At 45.0% G+C, this 19,815-nt stretch overlaps 1 protein-coding gene and 1 long non-coding RNA gene across 2 annotated transcripts in view; both read right to left on the reverse strand.

Annotated features, from left to right (window-relative positions):
- The window catches only part of KCNJ15 (potassium inwardly rectifying channel subfamily J member 15), a 190,086-nt gene that overhangs the window by 78,319 nt on the left and 91,952 nt on the right, over positions 1 to 19,815 (reverse strand). The window lies entirely within an intron of this gene.
- On the reverse strand, positions 7,720 to 12,056 carry LOC138672603 (uncharacterized). The gene is made up of 2 exons (XR_011319753.1): positions 9,857 to 12,056; positions 7,720 to 9,497 (listed from the first exon to the last, which is right to left on the reverse strand). It is a non-coding gene; the product is annotated as an uncharacterized lncRNA (long non-coding RNA).

Below are 19,815 nucleotides of genomic sequence, written 5' to 3' on the forward strand. Positions count from 1 at the left end.
CATAGTATAATGTACCCCATAATATAACGCAACCCCATAGTGGTATAATGCACACCCATAGGGGTATAATGCAGCCCCATAGGGATATAATGCACTCCCATATGCGTATAATGCACCACATAGTATAGTGCAGGCCCATAGTAGTATAATTCACCCCATAAAATAATGCACCCCCATAGGGGTATAATGCAGCCCCATAGTAGACTAAAGCACCCCCACAGTAGTAGAATGCACCCCATAGTGGTATAATGCACCACCATAATGGTATGATGCACCACCATAGTGGTATAATGCACCACCATAGTATAATGCACCCCTATAGATGTACAATCCAGCCCCATAGTAGTATAATGCAGCCCCATAGTATAATGCAGTCCTATAGTAATATAATGCAGCCCCATTGTTAGGGCTAGCGGAATACACCAAATAATTAGGAAGATGGTATAAGGTGCATTCGCAGCCTGGGGTCCACCGTGCAGAGATGTAACCTGCTGATGAGTAATGACGGATTATATGGCGGTATAATGTGGATACACACATGGGTTAGCTTCACCTGATATGAAGGAAGTGAACCCTGTTGCGTCACAGGGCTGCGGTACTGCACAAAGAGCGCAATCAAGGAGTCACAGAACTATATCCCAAGACATAGGGAAAGAGTTCCTCTAGACCTCTTGCGCTCAACACCGCTACTGGGGTGTTAGAGTTTAACAGAAATAATAATTTAATGCACAAGAGTGCATGCAGTGCCGCTCTGGCGGACGCCACCAACCACCCAGACTTGAGTCAGGAAAGCATTCTAATAGCGTACGGCACCGCACTGGCGGTCACAGCAATAAGACGCTGTATCGTGTGTTAGGTACATATAGCACTGTCAGGCGCTAGATAGCAAGCATCCACCACACGCGAGCAGTCAACAACACTAGGGAGGGGGATGATTAATGAGCGACTTTCACACATCTGCACACACACGTTTTCAAGTATACACTAGCGCATGGCCGAGCAGCCATGCGAACCTTTTATAGCAGCAGTGCTACGGGACCTTCCAGATGGTCCAAGAGGAGCCGCAACAGGACCTGAGCATGTGACCCCCGACCTCCAATGGGAGGTCATCCCGTGGGCATGTGGAGCGCCCCCAGACGCAGGGCCGCGGGTTACTCGGTACCGGTCCTCTCTGGCTCAGTTCTGGGGTTGTCACGGTGGCTGGACCCGGTCCGTGACCCTGCTAAGGGGCGTCCAATAAAAGGGATGATGAAAGTCGGCTCAGGTTTCGTGACGCCACCTGTGGTATTCGGTCAGGTCGACTGACGCTGCTCTGGGTCCACTGGGGTGATGTGATGGCAGCTAGATGGTATACCTTCCCACAGGTGAAGTATAACCCCAGGGCTTTCCAGTGGTGTAGGTGGCGATGGTGTGAGGTGCAGTCAATAACGAGGACACAGGGTTGCAGTCTCTTTACCTCTTTACTGGTGACTTCAGGATCCTCAATCCAGAGCACTGTTAACAGGGCTGTCTGAGACCGGCCGGTCTGAAGGCACATCCAGAGTTCCCTTTGCAGGTGGAAATCGTTGCCTACCACTAGCACCTGTGTGTTGTAGTGCTTCCCTGCTGAGCATTCGGGATAGTCCTCACAACTTCTGTTCTCGTTCTTTCTCGTTCTTTCTAGTTCTTTCTCTCTCCATCCCCCAAGTTTGTTATGGCTAGGACGCACCCGTTTGACGGGAAGGCTCGGAGCTATCCTGGGACCCTAGAGACGCCCCTCTCCATGGTTGCCCCCTATTTCTGCTTAGGTGATGTATGGTAGACAGCCAACCTATAATTAACTGTCCTGCGGTATTTGAAGTAAGGCATAGAGTCAGTTACTTCCTCGGTGTTCCGGTCACTGGCTACGCGCCTCAGTAGGAAGTTGCCGTTCTCGAGGCACAACTCCTACTGGCTCTCCTTTGTGCGTGATCTCCACAATATCCACAATATACTCCACAATATACTTTCCACAATATCCTTCTCTTCGTGTCCTTTCTTAGAATACCGCCGCAAGGTAGTGCAGGCGCGGTTCCGTTGCTTTCTGTTCTTGTCGCTAAGTCTCTGCCAGGTTCCCACGCCTGACAGGGACCCCTATGAAGTCTCCCCCATAACACCCCCTGCCACAGGATGTTGCCTGGGCAAAACCCAGTAAGCTTCTGTGCTAACTTCCTATCCACCCCTAGTTTTACCAGTGTGAGGAGTGGCATAATAAATAGAACCTTTTGCTCCCCCTAGTGGCCGGAGTGTGAAGTGTAATGTGTGCTTGTCATACCTGGTCAGATGAACTCCTTTAGTGCCATCAGACATACCATCACCCCCCTTAGTGGCAGAGCGACATTACTGCAATGACCAGGTCTCTGGGGTGCTGCACATGCTCAGTATGAGAAAAGCAGGACTTAGTCCCAGAAAGACCTGCTCGCTGTTGATCAGTGCTGGCTACAAAGGCAGAGCCTGGAAGGGCAGCAGTAACCAGTCACACAGTATCAGCTTGAGCCAGACGCTGGGACCGACGTCTCTGCTGAGCAGGCTCCAATGCGGCTGGAGAAGAATGGGAGACCGCAATGGAGATGGTTCGAGATTCCCTCTGTGCAGAGGCAGGAACTCGACACCTAACACCCATTGTATAATGCAGCCCCATAGGGTTATAATGCACCCCATAGGGGTATAAAGGACCCCATAATGGAGCTTTATAAAAAAAAATTAAAAAGTTTCTCCTTACCTGGCCATGATCCAGCAGTGTCATCTGCGCAATACATCTGAGGCTCTGACCTTCGTTCCCACATATGACAGTGATGTCATACGCTGGCGACTTGCTCACTGACTTCAGTTGCTGGCCTGTGATTGGCTAGAGGCTGTTAACTGAATCTCCCACATGGCAACAAATTCTAACGCCCCGTGCATCAAGAGCACACACGGGCATTTACTGAGCTGCAGAATCCTGCTGCTAGGACCCGCTGAGCAGAGGAAAGGGGCCCCATACATCAGTAAAGGAGGCAGTTCCCCAATGGCGGCCCTGCCTAGTAGCACCACCTTTTGAAGGTATTACAGCTTGTAAATGCTTCTTGTAGCCAGACAAGAGTATTTCAATTCTTGTCTGAGTGATTTTCATCCATTCTTCCATGAAAAATTCTTCCAGCTCTTGAGATTCCTGGGTTGTCTTGCATCTTATGCTCTTTGGAGATCAAGCCACAGATTTTCAATGATGTTCAGATCAGGGGACTGTGAGAGCCATTGAAAACCTTTAGTTTTCTCTTTTTGAGGTAGTCTATTGTGGATTCAGACCTGTGTTTAGGATCATTGTCATAGGTTTACCGTGACAGAGAAGAGCCAAGGGACCGCATTGTCTGATTTCTCAAACTCCTGCACTAGTTAGAAGCACTTCACCTTCATATTAAATGGTGTAAATTTCTTTTAGCAGTGCAGTGGTTAATCTGCTCAGTTGAGAGCTCCTGGAAGCTTTCCTGCATTAAGGCTCTCAGCTGTGCCCAGTTAGCCACTCCAATCTACTATATAAACTGGGTCCTGGCTAGCACTCATTGTCAGAGTTAGTTTATGCTGCATGGCTGGAGGTTGTTGGTGGTTGTTGTTGGAGAAGGCATTTGGTGGATTTATCTGTGACTGTTGTGAGGTTTTGAGTGCGTGATAATTCCCTTTCTTCTCTTACTTTGGTTTAACCCCATCCTCCACTCCTCGGTGTTTACCTTTTTTGTTTATATGTGTATGATTGGTATATTCCTTTATCCCTGTTCGTATTACCTTATTAGTCTGGTTAGGGTATTATGGTAGGGTATTACTGGTTAGGGTATACACTATTAGTCCCTTCTTCCCTGGGTGGGTGATGGGTACAGACTGTGGTTATATTCAGGAGCTAAGGCAAGGTGCATGGCCCCGCTGTCTTCACCATCAGAAGTAATTCAGGAAACAGGGAGAGCTAGGGTGACTCTAGTGGTAGGGACAGGAAAGGAGCCCCTGGTCCTGGTGACACCAGATAACAGAGTTGTGACAATCATTACCCATTTGCAGAAACCTTTCTCTTTTCATCTTTAACTTTTTTACAGATGGGCTTAATGGTTGGCTTAATGGTTGGTGAGATGTTCTGTTCCTGAAATTCTGTGCCCTTTTTTCTCTACTCATACCTTTGATCATTGTGGTCAAAGACTTCTACTGTAACCTCATTGGTCTGCAGCACTTGTTTCCAAAATGCATCAGGCTTTGCATACTTCTGATGCTGAATTTTATGGTGAGGATGCAGGAGAGGTTTTCTACTGATGACTTTGAAGTGGAGGCCATATTTGTGCAGGTGTCTCTGAACAGTAGAACAATGCACCACAACTCCAGAGTCTGCTAAATCTTTCTGAAGGTATTTTGCAGTCATGCGAGTTCTCTGATTTGACTCTCTAGCAATCCTACGAGCAGCTCTCACTGAAATTTTGCTTGGTCTTCCAGACCTTATCTTGACCTCCACTGTTCCTGTTAACTGTCATTTCTTAATTACATTTCGAACTGAGGAAAGGGAAACTTGAAAACACTTTTTTTCTTCTTATAGCCTACTCCTGCTTTGTCGGCCTCGACCATTTTCACTTTCAAAGTGATAGGCAGCTGCTTAGAAGAACACATGGCTGTTGTTTTTTGGTTAGAGGAAGTTTTTATAAAGCTGGGAAATTGCATCACCTGGTCTTTCCTAATAGTGGATAAGCCATAACACTAACAAGCTAATTAAAGTCTGAAACTTTGGTCAAAGTTATCCGAGCACACAAATCTGCAAGGGTGCCCAATTTTTTGCATCAACCCATTTTCCTTTTTGTAATTTTTAAAATAATTAAAAAAAACAATGTATTTTTTTATTTCTCTAAAATACAAAAGGAAATGTGTCATCTTTAACTTTAGGTCTTTTAGAGATCGTTTCATCTTCAACTTGCTTAGCTGTTCACATTATCAGTAATTTTAACCAGGGGTGCCCAAACTTTCACATGCCACTGTAAAGTGACACTGGTCAGATTTAAAAAAGTTGGCCTGGAAATTAAAGTTAAAATTATCTCAATCTCTAAGGGGTGAAAGACTCATACATTATTTTTATGTTTCTTCAGAGATAGTTTGTTAGGGTTGGCGGAATGCACCGAATATATTTATTAAATGAGACTGGTGCGTTCGCAACCCGGGATCCACCGTGCAGGAAAGAACCTGCTGCTAAGCAAGGCGGCGAAGCAAAATAGAATAAACGAACTCTGTTACTTCACAGAGCCCGTAGTAAAGAGAACGCTGTGCCCTGTTTAGCTCACAGGGGACACAGCTACTGTGTAGAGCTGACAGTGGTCATGCAGTCCAAACCAAACACGCTGCTCCTCTCCGGTGGAGCCGGAATCCTAATGGTTATATCCAGCCCTGAATTCACTCATAAGAAACTCCTCGCCGGAGGTGCCAGCATTCTAGGGGCTTATTTCAGCCGGGTCCCTAACCGCATACACAAAACTCCTCGCCGGAGGTGCCAGCATTCTAGGGGCTTATTTCAGCCGGGTCCCTGACTACACACATGACCACACTGGCGCTGAGCTCGTACATATTTGATACTAGCGCATGGCCGTGCGGTCATGAGAACCCTTTATAGCTGCAGCACCTACAGGACCTTCCAAGAAAGGACCAATGGAAGGCTGCCACAGATCTTGATCAGGTACAGGACCTTCCTGGAGGACCAATGGAAGTTGCTGCAGTACCTGAGCATGTGACCCTTGATCTCCACTGAGAGATCTTACCCTGGGCATGCTCAGTGTGTGCAAAGCAGGACTTAGTCCCAGAAAAGCCTGCTCGCCGCAGACCAGTGCAGGGTACAATAGTAGAGCCTGGAGAGGCAGCAGTAACCCTTTGCACAGTATCATATTCAGTGAGACGCTGGGACCGACGTCTCCGCTGAGCAGGCTCCACTGCGGCTGATGCAGAATGGGAAACAGCAGCAGACATGGTTCGAGATTCCCCCTGTGCAGCGGCGGGAACTCGACTCCTAACATAGTTGTTGTCAGAAACATTTTGTCAGCACTATTGGTGCTAAAACCTCATTTCCCTTTCCAGTATATTATTGCCCAATGGCTGTCCTGCATTGAACTTAAAGACCACACTCTATTATTGATATTATTATTATTTATTTTTAAATACTATTGATTGCATGTTATGCCTGTATGTAGTTCCATAAACAGGAGAGCAGGAGAAGGGAGACAAAGATCCACACCCATTTCCTGTAGAGAGACAAAAACAAAGCTCAATTTCCTGTAATGAGTCAAAGACCCTGCCCTACTTACTATATTGAGACAAAGAACCACCCCATTTCCTGTAGCGAGAAAGACACCTCCCCATTTCCTGTAGAAGAGAAAGACAAACCCCCCTTTCTATAGAGAAACAAAGATAAACCCCCACTTCCTGTAGAGAGACAAAGACAAACCCTCACTTCCTGTAGAGAGAGAAAGACAAACCCCCATTTACTGTAGAGAGACAAAGACAAACCCCACTTCCTGTAGAGAGAGAAAGACAAACCAACCATTTACTGTAGAGATACAAAGACAAACCCCACTTCCTGTAGAGAGAGAGAAAGACAAACCCCCATTTACTGTAGAGATACAAAGACAACCCCCCACTTCCTGCAGAGAGACAAAGACAAACTCCCAATTCCTGTAGAAAGACTAAGACAAACCCTCACTTCTTGTAGAGACACAAAGACAAACCCCCACTTCCTGTAGAGAGACAAAGACAACCCCCACTTCCTGTAGAGAGACAAAGGCAACCCCCACTTCCTGTAGAGAGACAAAGACAAACCTTCACTTCCTGTAGAGACACAAAGACCAACCCTCACTTCCTGTAGAGACACAAAGACAAACCCCCACTTCCTGTAGAGAGACAAAGATAAATCCCCTCTTCCTGTCGAGAGACGAAGACAAATCCCCACTTCCTGTAGAGAAACAAAGACAAACCTCCACTTCCTGTAGCGAGACAAAGACAAACCCCCACTTCCTGTAGAGAGACAAAGATAAATCCCCTCTTCCTGTAGAGAGACAAAGATAAATCCCCTCTTCCTGTAGAGAGACAAAGACAAACCCCCACTTCCTGTAGAGAAACAAAGACAAACCCCCACTTCCTGTAGAGAAACAAAGACAAACCTCCACTTCCTGTAGAGAGACAATGACAAACCCCCACTTCCTGACACCCATGTCTCTGCTGCTAGTGATGGACTAGATATGGTAACAGACTTGGATAGAAGGGCGACACCTAGTGGCCTGCACTTTGGAGCAATTTCTTCATCTGAAAACATACTTTTGGCAGATCAACATCAAACAAAAGCTTAGTAAAAAATGTATTGGTATCACAAGCAGAATCAGATTCCTTAGGCTAAAATTCAGACTAGAAGATTAATCAGCCATTTGCTTGTTTTTAATATTTGATTTGACGAATCATGTTGTGCAGTGTAGAAGGCTCTGTTCTTTCCCATAATGTCCACACAGGGGTAGTCATACAGTTTAAGAAATTTCAGCATAGTTATAGACAAGATAAAGATAATGGGTGTGTACGTTCAGCAGAAAAAGGTGCAATGACCATCAATAATCTAGTCTCACAATAAATCAACCTTTACTTCAAGTAAAATATGCAGTCGGCCAAAGGTAGAAGACAAATACTTAAATACAATGGTATGTAAATAAGAAAAACACGCAAGCAATGTTCTTTGTTCGCTTTTTCATCTTTCCCAGTAAGAGCAATATTTTTTTCATTGTGATAACTGTACAAGAGCTGTTTTTTGTCGGACAAGTGGTATTTTTTATGGCAACATATGAGATACAAATGACTTACTGATCAATTGTATTAACCTTTTCTGAGGAAGAATAAAAGAACAGCAATTCCCCCCATTTTAATTCTTTTTTTTTAAATTATTAGTTCTAGTTTCTATATGTTGGCATGACAATGGAGATATCAATTTTTTTACATTTTAGTAACTTTCCACTATAAAAACATATTTTATGAAAAAGTTAGTTTTGAGTAACTGCATTACAAAAGTCATCATTTTGGGGTTTTTTCAACGTAGTGATTTGTGGGTTTGTTTTTCTGTGGGATGGGTTGAAGTTTCTGTTTGTATTTTTGAGTAAATAGCATTTATAATTTTTGGTGGAAAAAAACATCAATTTTGCATTTTTTAATCCTGTTTTTCTTGCAGTAAAAATAATAAGTTACGGTAACTTTAATTCTTGAGTTGTTCTGATTGCAGTGGCACTGTTGTTATTACAGCAAACTTTTGTAATTAACTTTAATTTTTTTTTTTAATTAAATAGATCTTCTATAGCTGATCCATGTCAGAATAGATGCAAAATCATCATATTAAATGAGTATTTTATGAGTCCAGCTATAAAGTGAATTAGCTCAGGAGACCAGATGCATTGTGTCCATTCACCCAGACTGACTGACAGTTGCAGCTTATACTAATTAATGTAAGATCTCAGCAGGGAGGAAGGACAGTGAGGAGCTTTTAATTATGTGAGGTAGTTCGAAATTTAGCAGCTGAAGGTACAATGAAGAGTTGTCAATCATGCTTGGTAGGTGGAGGGTCAGCAGCAGAAAGGAGGTACACTGAGGAGTTGCCAATCATGCTTGGTAGGTGGAGGTTCAGTAGCAGCAGAACGGAGGTAGACTGAAGAGTTGTCAATTAGCTTGGTAGGTGGAGGTTCAGCAGCAGCAGCAGAAAGGAGGTACACTGAGGAGTTGCCAATCATGCTTGGTAGGTGGAGGTTCAGCAGCAGCAGAACGGAGGTAGACTGAAGAGTTGTCAATTAGCTTGGTAGGTGGAGGTTCAGCAGCAGCAGCAGCAGCAGAAAGGAGGTACACTGAGGAGTTGCCAATCATGCTTGGTAGGTGGAGGTCCAGTAGCAGCAAAAAGGAGGTACACTGAGGAGTTGCCAATCATGCTTGGTAGGTGGAGGTTCAGCAGCAGCAGAATGGAGGTAGACTGAAGAGTTGTCAATCATGCTTGAAAGGTGGAGGTTCAGCGGCAGCAGAACGGAGGTACACTGAGGAGCTGTCAATCATGCTTGGTAGGTGGAGGTTTAGAAGCAGCAGAAAAGAGGTACACTAAGGAGTTGTCAACCATGCTTGGTAGGTGGAGGTTCAGCAGCAGCAGAATGGAAGTACACTGAGGAGTTGTCAATCATGGTTGGTAGGTGGAGGTTCAGCAGCAGCAGAAAGGAGGTACACTGAGGAGTTGTCAACCATGCTTGGTAGGTGGAGGTTCAGCAGCAGCAGAAAGGAGGTACACTGAGGAGTTGTCAATCATGCTTGGTAGATGGAGGTTCAGCAGCAGCAGAAAGGAGGTACACTGAGGAGTTGTCAATCATGCTTGGTAGGCGGAGGTTCAGCAGCAGAATGGACAGACACTGAGGAGCTGTCAATCAGGCTAGGTGGATGGAGATTCAGTAGCAGAGAGGATGGATACTGAGGAGCTGCACGTTATACTAGATGGGTGGAGAATAAAAAGAAACAGGTATAATAATCACGGAAGAGTTGTCAATCAGACTAGATTTTAAACTTTAAAACATTTTAAACAGCCATGTTGAAATGAATATTCACGGTGAGTACACCAGCATCAGCGGGTCTAATATTTTATTTCTGCATACAGATTGTATTGTGAAATCTGCTGATACATATGGAAACAAATTACTTTAAATGATTGTAGGGACTCCATTCCTCAAATCAGCCCAAGAAACAATAAAGATGTCAAGTATACATGAGATAATAAGCAGTAATGAGAGTAATGGATGCACAACCACTGCTTGGATATACAAGGAGCATTCACAAGTGATGAGCTGCTTACCATCAGTCCTGTGTACGTCATACTGAGGTTTAAGATGGCGATATTATCATATGCCTCCTCCATACAAACACCTAGCTCTTGCATATTTCAAGGAGGATACAGAAATGAAGGCGAAAGCTGAAGAAGCAGCAGAGTGCATTCATCTATGGAAAGGATAATTACGTGTGAATGATGGGATCAGATAAGGAAATAATCTGCCCCGTCTGTCATCTCCACAAAATGATAATATCAATAATGTGATATATAGTCATTGTGAATATTCTCCTTAATGAATGAAGAGAGGCTGTGGGACTACAACCAGAAATCACCGCTCAGAGAGAATTCTTTCTTTTGTATGAGTTCTGTATCAGTACTATATATGTTCTATATGTGTTCTGTGTACTCCTATACAGTGGCTTGCGGAAGTATTCACCCCCTTGGCTTTTTACCTATTTTGTTATATTAATACCTGAGTTTCAAAATATTTATAATCTGATGTGTATGTGATGCATCAGCACTAAATAGTCTAAGATAGTGAAGTGAGAAAAAATGAAGCCCCTAAAAATGTATAGTGTAAGCAGTTATCTTCATGAGTCCCATACTTAGTGACAGGACATCCCCCTGTGTGCCATCTAAGTGTCACATTTGTCAGTATATAAACTTTACCTTTCCTGAAAGGCCACAGCGGCTGCAACACCATTAACAAGAGGCAGCACTAACCAAACAAGACCAAGGAGATCTGCAAACAAGTCAGGGACCAAGTTGTTGAGAAGAACAAGTCAGGGTTGGGTAATAATAAAATATCCCAATCTCTGATGATCCCCCGGAGCACCATCACATCCATTATCATCAAATGGAAAGAACTTGGTACCACAAGAAACCTGCCAAGAGAGCGAGCCCACAAAGACTCTCAGCCCGGGTGAGGAAGGCATTAATCAGAGAGGCAGCACAGAGACCAAAGGTAACCCTGAAAGGAGCTGCAGAGTCCCCAAGCAGAGACTAGAATATATGTCTACATGACCACAATAAGCCATACACTCCATAGAGGTGGCCTTTATGGAAGAGAGTCCAGAAAAAAAGCTTTTGTTAGACATAAAAATTGTAAGGCTCATTTTGACTTTGCCAAAAAACTTGTGGGAGACTCCCCAAATCTATGGAGGAAGTTGCTGTAGTTAGATGAGACCAAGATTGAACTTTTTGGCCACCAAGGTAAACACTGTGTCTGGCGCCAAACCAACACAGCTCATCACCCCAAGAACACCATCCCCACAGAGAAACATGGTGGTGGCAGTATCATGTTGCATGAAAGTTTTTCTGGAGCAGGGACAGGGAAAATGGTCAGAGTTGAGAGGAAGATGGATGGTGTGAAATGCAGGGATATTTTTGAGCAAAACCTGTTTCAGTCTTTCAGTGATTTGCGATTGGGACAGAGGTTCACCTTCCAAAAACACAATGACCCAAAGCAGTCTGCTAAATCAACATCAACACTCGAGTGGTTTAAATGGAATTGTGTAAATGTTTTGGAGTGGCCTAGAGATAGCCCAATTGAGAATCTGTGGTCAGACTTGAAGATTGCTGAATACCAGAGAAAAGCATCTAATTGAAGGAGCTGGGGCAGTTTTGCCTTCAAGAATGGGCAAAAATCCCAGTTCAAAGTTGTGGAAAGTTCAGACACTTATCCAAAGCAGCTTTCAGCTGTAATTTCTGCAAAAGGAGGCTCTACAAAGTACTGACTTTAGTGAGGGGGAATAGTAATGCAAACGGAAGTTTTCATTTATTTTGTCCTATTTGTTGTTTGCTTCACAATAAAAAGAAAAACACATTTTCATAGTTGTAGGAATGTTTGTTACATGAACTGATGCAAGCTCTAAAAAAACAGTGAAAATCCAGGATTTGAGATAGAAAAACACGAAAAATGTCAAGGGGGTGAATACATTCGCAAGCCCCTGTATATGTTCTATGTACGTGTTCCGTGTACATCTATGTGAGTTCTGTGTATTGTTATATGTGTCCTGTGTACTTGCTTCGCTGGTATTTTAGAAAGCCTCATCACCCTCTGCTGTAGCTAATACTGTCACACAACATTACATTGGGGAGTCTAAAGGGGTGAAGTTTCTCCCTAAAGAGATGGCAAAACTAATGTAGGTATACTTTTTTCAATATTGAACACACTTATAAGGCATGCAATACTCAGGGCTGCCACTAGAAATTTCGGGGCCCCATACTGGCAAAATTTTTGGGGCCCCCTTGAGACTCCGCCCAGGCTCCACCCCAGGCTCGCCTCCAGGCTCCACCCCTCGAATTGTCCACAGTCCCACCGCTCTCTCTTGGAAAAACTCCACTTCTCACCAATCACACATTAACAGTTCCCATCACCAGATCACATACATAGCAGGCAGCTTTTGTTTTGGCCAAAAGATTTTTTAAGCCGCCACCATAACACGGTAGACACTTTTGGCCAGGCCCTACTCTACTGTAACCTATTAAATATTTTTTAAAATATGCAATACAATTTAGGTATATTTTTATTTATTTTTCAATTTTTAAAATGACCAACAATATCACATAGAAGGAACAAATACCACAACACCATGACCAGATGACATATTACCACCACAGTGATCGAATAATATCACATACAAGGAACAAATACCACAACACCATGTCCAGACCACATATTACCACCACATAGTGACTGAATACTACAATTCTGATCAGTAATTTAAAAAAAAGCACCATACTATCACCATAAGTGCCATTATACACAGGAGATCTGTACTTAGTATGCAGTGTCTGTGTACAGATAATATAGTGATCACTAGTGAAATTATACACAGGAGCTCTGTATACAGTGTATAGTGTCAGTGTATAGGTAACACACTGACTCACCAGTGACGTCTCTAGGTGAAGTCCTTCATCTTTCATCCAGCACAGACCGCCATCATTTCATCCAGCCAGGACTTCTCTCTGCAGGAAATAACACAGTTATCTCGAGCTCCGCTTGCAGAACACATTACTTAATTTTTCACAACTTCTACATTACACCACATGAAGAAGGCGACATAGTATCACTCTATACAGTAACAGGACCGCCCCCCATTTAAAACAGTATACTCAAAAAATAAAATAAATACATCACTGCAGTAATAATATCCCTAAATTAGCCCCTATGGTATTAATAATATCCCCCAGCCTGGCCCCGTGTGTCTCATTCCTGGCGTCAGCCAGATGTTCTCCCATCCTGCCCTCATGAGTATCCATTCTGCCCCATACGATCTCCCCATCCTGCCCCATATGATCGCCCCATGTGAGCTCTCCATCCTGCCCCATCTGTCTCCATCATATCCATCCTGCCCCATGATCCTGCACGATCTGTCTCCAATTCTGCCCCCAGTGTCTCCAACCATGCCCCCATGTCTGCAATCCTGACACTTGTCTCCAATCATGCCCCCTGTGTCTCCATTCTGCCCCATCTGTCTCCAATCCTGCCCCATCTGTCTCCAGTCATGCCCCCATGTCTTTCATCCTGCCCCGTGTCTCCAATCATGCCCCGTATCTCCATTCTGCCCCGTGTCTCGCATTCTGCCCCAATGTCCAGCATTCTGCCCCTGGGTCTCACAGTCTGCCCCTGTGTCCAGCATTCTGCCCCTGTCACTGTGTCCAGCATTCTGCCCCTGTCACTGTGTCCAGCATTTCTGCCCCACTGTGTCCAGCATTCTGCCCCACTGTCTCCAGCATTCTGCCCCACTGTGTGTCCAGCATTCTGCCCCACTGTGTGTCCAGCATTCTGCCCCACTGTGTGTCCAGCATTCTGCCCCACTGTGTGTCCAGCATTCTGCCCCACTGTGTCCAGCATTCTGCCCCACTGTGTCCAGCATTCTGCCCCACTGTGTCTCGCATTCTGCCCCAATGTCCAGCATTCTGCCCCTGTGTCCAGCATTCTGCCCGTCACTGTGTCCAGCATTCTGCCCCACTGTGTCCAGCATTTCTGCCCCTGTCATTGTGTCCAGCATTCTGCCCCACTGTCTCCAACATTCTGCCCCACTGTGTGTCCAGCATTCTGCCCCACTGTGTGTCCAGCATTCTGCCCCACTGTGTGTCCAGCATTCTGCCCCACTGTGTCCAGCATTCTGCCCCACTGTGTCCAGCATTCTGCCCCACTGTGTCCAGCATTCTGCCCCACTGTGTCCAGCATTTCTGCCCCTGTGTGTCCACCATTCTGTCCCACTGTGTCCAGCATTTCTGCCCCTGTGTGTCCACCATTCTGCCCCACTGTGTCCAGCATTTCTGCCCCACTGTGTCCAGCATTCTGCCCCACTGTGTCCACCATTCTGTCCCACTGTGTCCAGCATTTCTGCCCCTGTGTGTCCACCATTCTGTCCCACTGTGTCCAGAATTTCTGCCCCTGTGTGTCCAGCATTCTGCCCCACTGTGTCCACCATTCTGTCCCACTGTGTCCAGCATTTCTGCCCCTGTGTGTCCAGCATTCTGTCCCACTGTGTCCAGCATTTCTGCCCCTGTGTGTCCAGCATTCTGCCCCACTGTGTCCAGCATTTCTGCCCCTGTGTGTCCAGCATTCTGCCCCACTGTGTCCAGCATTCTGCCCCACTGTGTCCAGCATTTCTGCCCCTGTGTGTGTCCACCATTCTGTCCCACTGTGTCCAGCATTTCTGCCCCTGTGTGTCCAGCATTCTGCCCCACTGTGTCCAGCATTTCTGCCCCTGTGTGTCCAGCATTCTGCCCCACTGTGTCCAGCATTCTGCCCCACTGTGTCCAGCATTTCTGCCCCTGTGTGTGTCCACCATTCTGCCCCACTGTGTCCAGCATTTCTACCCCACTGTGTCCAGCATTCTGCCCCACTGTGTCCAGCATTTCTGCCCCTGTGTGTGTCCACCATTCTGTCCCACTGTGTCCAGCATTTCTGCCCCTGTGTGTCCAGCATTCTGCCCGACTGTGTCCAGCATTTCTGCCCCTGTGTGTCCAGCATTCTGCCCCACTGTGTCCAGCATTCTGCCCCACTGTGTCCAGCATTTCTGCCCCTGTGTGTGTCCACCATTCTGCCCCACTGTGTCCAGCATTTCTGCCCCACTGTGTCCAGCATTTCTGCCCCACTGTGTCCAGCATTTCCGCCCCTGTGTGTCCAGCATTCTGCCCCACTGTGTCCAGCATTCTGCCCCACTGTATCCAGCATTTCTGCCCCTGTGTGTCTACCATTCTGTCCCACTGTGTCCAGCATTTCTGTCCACCATTCTGCCCCACTGTATCCAGCATTTCTGCCCCTGTGTGTGTCCACCATTCTGCCCCACTGTGTCCAGCATTTCTACCCCACTGTATCCAGCATTCTGCCCCACTGTGTCCAGCATTTCTGCCCCTGTGTGTCCAGCATTCTGCCCCACTGTGTGTCCAGCATTCTGCCCCACTGTGTGTCCACCATTCTGTCCCACTATGTCCAGCATTTCTGCCCCTGTGTGTCCACCATTCTGCCCCACTGTGTCCAGCATTTCTGCCCCACTGTGTCCAGCATTTCTGCCCCTGTGTGTCCATCATCCTGCCCCCCGGGCCCCCCTGGATCGCAGCTCTAAAAGAAAAAAAAAAAACCACGACTTCTTACCTGGCCATGCTCCTGCGCCGGGCGAAGATCCCCCCAGGCTCCACACAGACGCACTCGCCGGGCCCGGCGGCTGACAATGACGTCAGACGCCGGCGACGCCGGCGAGTGCGCACTGCGGCCCTATTCAGCTGCCAGCCTCAGACTGGCTGGCGGCTGTTAACTATTGACGTGCGGGCGCGGGCCCGCACGTCAATAGTGTGCCGCTGCCGCAGCGCCTGCAGGGGGGGCCCGGTGACCAGATGAGACGGGGCCCGATGCGGGCCCCCTCTGCTCACCGGGCCCCATACGCCAGTCACGGCTGTCATGCCCTGATGGCGGCCCTGGCAATACTTCCTGGGAGGCATATTTTGTTTCCTAGGGACCAGTGCATGGCCTATAAGTCTCCCTACACCAAGTTGATGTTCTCTCCCTTACTCTTTATTGAAGGTCTCTCACTCAGTCAACCAGTCTCTTACTTTGCACTAATTAGGGGTAAAAATCCTGAAACATCTGAATGGGAATGGAGCTTTTGCCATGGAATAAATTGCACTATAATAATAATAATAATAATAATAATAATAATAATAATAAATAATAATAATAAGAAGAATTTGGTTATATCCAAAATAATGTGACAGTGCTCAATACACAGCCCTCGCTGGAGTTATACATAAGCATCCACTAGGGGGCGACAATACGCAACCATTAAATTCTACACTGATCTCTATGATCTATGCAGTAAAGAGAGTATGACACTGCTGTAAAGTATGATCGACAACCGCACTTTTTGAGCGATACTGCAAAACAAGTTGAGGACATTGTGCAGTCGACATGTACATACACAAACACCACGTCAACCTGATTGAAGTTTATCTGGATCGTACATTATTGCACAATTCCTTGAAATATAGAAACAAAGTTTACTCATTAGCATCTGTTCCTAGATATTTACCATCAATCCAGGTAATCTGTCTATTCTTCTGAGAATAACGGCGGTCTTTATTGTAGAGCGGTGCGCTCTCTAATTTATGACCGTTCATTTTACTGTGCAATTTTCACCTTGTTTAGGTCCTATTAGAGCGAATTGTATCTGATTAGCTCCAGCTTCCCTCAGCATGCCGCACAACAATGACAGATCGCCCTCGGGGAGGGAAAGGAGAGTCCAAGACAAGAAAAAAAATCTGACAATTCAGGAAAGTCAGCTGTACATAATGGGAAGGATAAGCTTCATTTCACGCAGCTGGCAATGTTCTTCATTAGGCTGATTGTATTTAGGAGATTAGGCTAATGAACAGGAGATCTGTATCGTGGATAAAAGGAGCAATACCCAATTATGGTCACAGATAAATCATCGATGACGATAAGGATCGAGCTGTGAGGGGTATAGAGGTAGCAGTCGCATCCAAGCCTAATGCCTGTTGGTCGGTAAAGGAACTTCTACTTTCTTTTTTTAGTGGCCTTGATCTCGATCTATGGCGACTTGATGGATTAACGATCTGCAAGCAGATTCATCAGGTGCAAGCCTAGAGAGGTCCACCAGGGTCTTCTCCGCCTTTAACTTGATTGTATCAAACCATCAGGTGGTTGGTCTTCCTCTTCGCCTTGTTCCAACTATTCTTCTGACCATGATGTTCTTCTCCAGTGATCGCTCTCTTCGTCTGATGTGTCCAAAGTAGGCAAGTCGTAGCTCAGTGATCCTTGCTTCAAGTGACATGTCTGGCTTGATTTGTTTCAAAATTGATTTGTTTGTTCTTTCTTTCAGCACCACATTACAAAATTATGAAGGTGTCGATTGCTCTCCTGCATTGTTTATCCTCCAGGTTTCTCAGAATGCCCCAACAGGTCCAAAAGAATGCTAGTGTTTCACTCTGCCTGATCCTCTTCATCCCAGTCCCCTAAGGATCTGTGTAATCACTACAGCATAGGAAAAGAATCCTCAGTGCCCAAGACCAGAAGCAAAGCTGAACCTGGGAACCAGAATGTTATCCATAAATACAGGAAGCTACTAAAACAAAATGTATTTTCTGCTAGTGATGTGTAAATTTCCCGAAATGTTTTCATTTTTTTGATTTGGCCGAAATATTCTGATTCATGAATTAAAAGTGATCCAATGCCTCCGATTGCCCTGATAAGATGTACAGGACATCCTAAGACTATCTAACCAGCATCACTAAATTGTCATTTTCTGAACTAGAATTTGGTGTTTAAATGCTACTAGACGTGGAAAATACAGCAATATTGGGTATGGCGAAAACAGACGATGGACAGGTTAAAAAAATGAGTGTAGCCCAAGTGTAGCCTGAATGAGTGAATCGCAGCCCTGACAGCAGCAACGCTCAGCCTAAAAGTGTCTATACACAGAAAGATGATCATGAATGAGCGTGCTTAGAGATCGTTCAGTGGAAGCAGCCTACCAGTCACCCGATGGAAGAGCATAGGGCTTGTTTGTTGTCGTTTGAAATTATTTTTAAGCTTGCTTAAAAATTATCATTCTTGGCAGCACATTGACCTGTGTAAATAGGACTGATGCTGCCGAGAGCAAGGACACCCTATATGCACTGAGCAATCGTCTACAGATTGTTCGGTGTACAGCATTAACAGCGATCTGGATGTGTTAACAGGGTATTAAACGACCGCTGATCATTAAATATTTACTGGTCTATGGTCTTCTAGTGCTGCCGGTAAGTCCGTACAAACCGACCTTAACAACCTGTTTGTTCTTTTCTTTTCATAAACTATCTAGATTGTGTCCACTTTGTCTTCCTTACGGAGCTGAGGTCCTCTCTCCTATCTGCATTCTCCTACAACATGTCAGCTGCATCTCCTGCTTAGGCTTTTATTTTGGCTATGAATAATCAGTGAACTCTGACCTTAGGCCACAAGGAAAGGGAGCACTTTTTTTTTCAAGTAATTCTACTCTTTTAATCCATGATAGAATGGTGGCATCTAGCTCTCCACTGAACACAGCTAGAGGGTAGATAGCACCCCTCAAGGCTACCAGGTAAGAAGAGATTAACCCCAATTTTACCTTTAAGAATCAGTTTAGCAGCCTTAACTCTTTCATTACCTTAAACAATAAATTAAACTGGTATTAACCGCTTCACATCCTAGACTAACTGGGAAGCAAGATTTAAATAGTATTTCTTAAAGCCAAGTGAGTGTGGTCATCACCTCTCCTCTGGGGTTGTTTTTTTGGACCACCCCCAGTTGATTTAAAAGTCCATAACTCAGGAACAGAGAGGAGCAAGAACAAAAAATAGTCAACACTGGATTCAGGAGAACATCGACATTTAAGCTGGGTAAAAGAAAATTACATATTCATGGCAAGTGACAGGTCCTTTTTAACTCCTTAATGATCCTAAATGTCAGAAAATCTAGAAATAACCCTCTTGTCGTCGTAGACCTCAAGGAAATTGCTTATCAACTGGAGTACTTACTTCCCTCGACATCCAAGGAATCAAGTATAATCCCCTCCAATAGCCTTTACTACTGGGGAAGCTCAAATTAACCCAATCACTAATTCAATTCCCCAGAAATGGCAAACATCTGAACTTTTATTATTAAAATGTATCCCTAAATTTAGAAGCTACAGTATATAAAGAATATATTTTTAATAATTAAACAGTCCCTGTCCAATGGTTATATCATTACACATGTAAGCTATTAGAGAAATATTTAGAATTGGCTATCCACTGGCTAACACGGTACCAAGATATTTCTTTCCTGTAGCTATTAGAGAGACATCCATCAGAAACCACCAAGTATGGTAGAATGAAATGGTCTACTTCTCCATGGGAGCTGACAATAACCCTTTTTGTACATCAGATAACCAGGAAAATTGTCATTAACGTTTCTATTACCCTAGACAATCAAGGAATCTGGTGTTAGCATCTTTACTACCCTAGACCACCAGAAAAGCAAGCACTAACCTATCAATTTCCCTAAACCTCCCTGGAAAAAAAACATTAGACCTTCACCATCCTAGGGATGAAGACCATCATGACAGTCTCAGGGATGGGATAGGATAATGCACCAATGGTTAAATGTCATTTTGGAGGATTTGAGCTACTGGACAGGATAGGGAAGCTATCATATCCACTAGCTTAAATCACCAAAAATGACATTAAGCATTGGTGCATTATCCTAACTCATACCTGAGACTACCATGATGGTCTTCATCCCTTCACTACTCTAGTCTATCACTCAAGCAAACATCATTGTAGCATGGGGCAAGGTAAGTATTGTATTCCCTGACACGGTGATGAAAACAAATAATGTGTCATCTTTAGAAAGTATTTATGCTTACTTATTGCCCCCTTCGAAAAAACTTATGACCCCTGAGTGCCCGCTCCAAAAGTAATAATGCCACTTTTGCACCACCCTGACCTAA

Source organism: Ranitomeya imitator, chromosome 3, assembly GCF_032444005.1.
Source record: "Ranitomeya imitator isolate aRanImi1 chromosome 3, aRanImi1.pri, whole genome shotgun sequence".
In the NCBI taxonomy this organism is placed as follows: domain Eukaryota; kingdom Metazoa; phylum Chordata; class Amphibia; order Anura; family Dendrobatidae; genus Ranitomeya; species Ranitomeya imitator.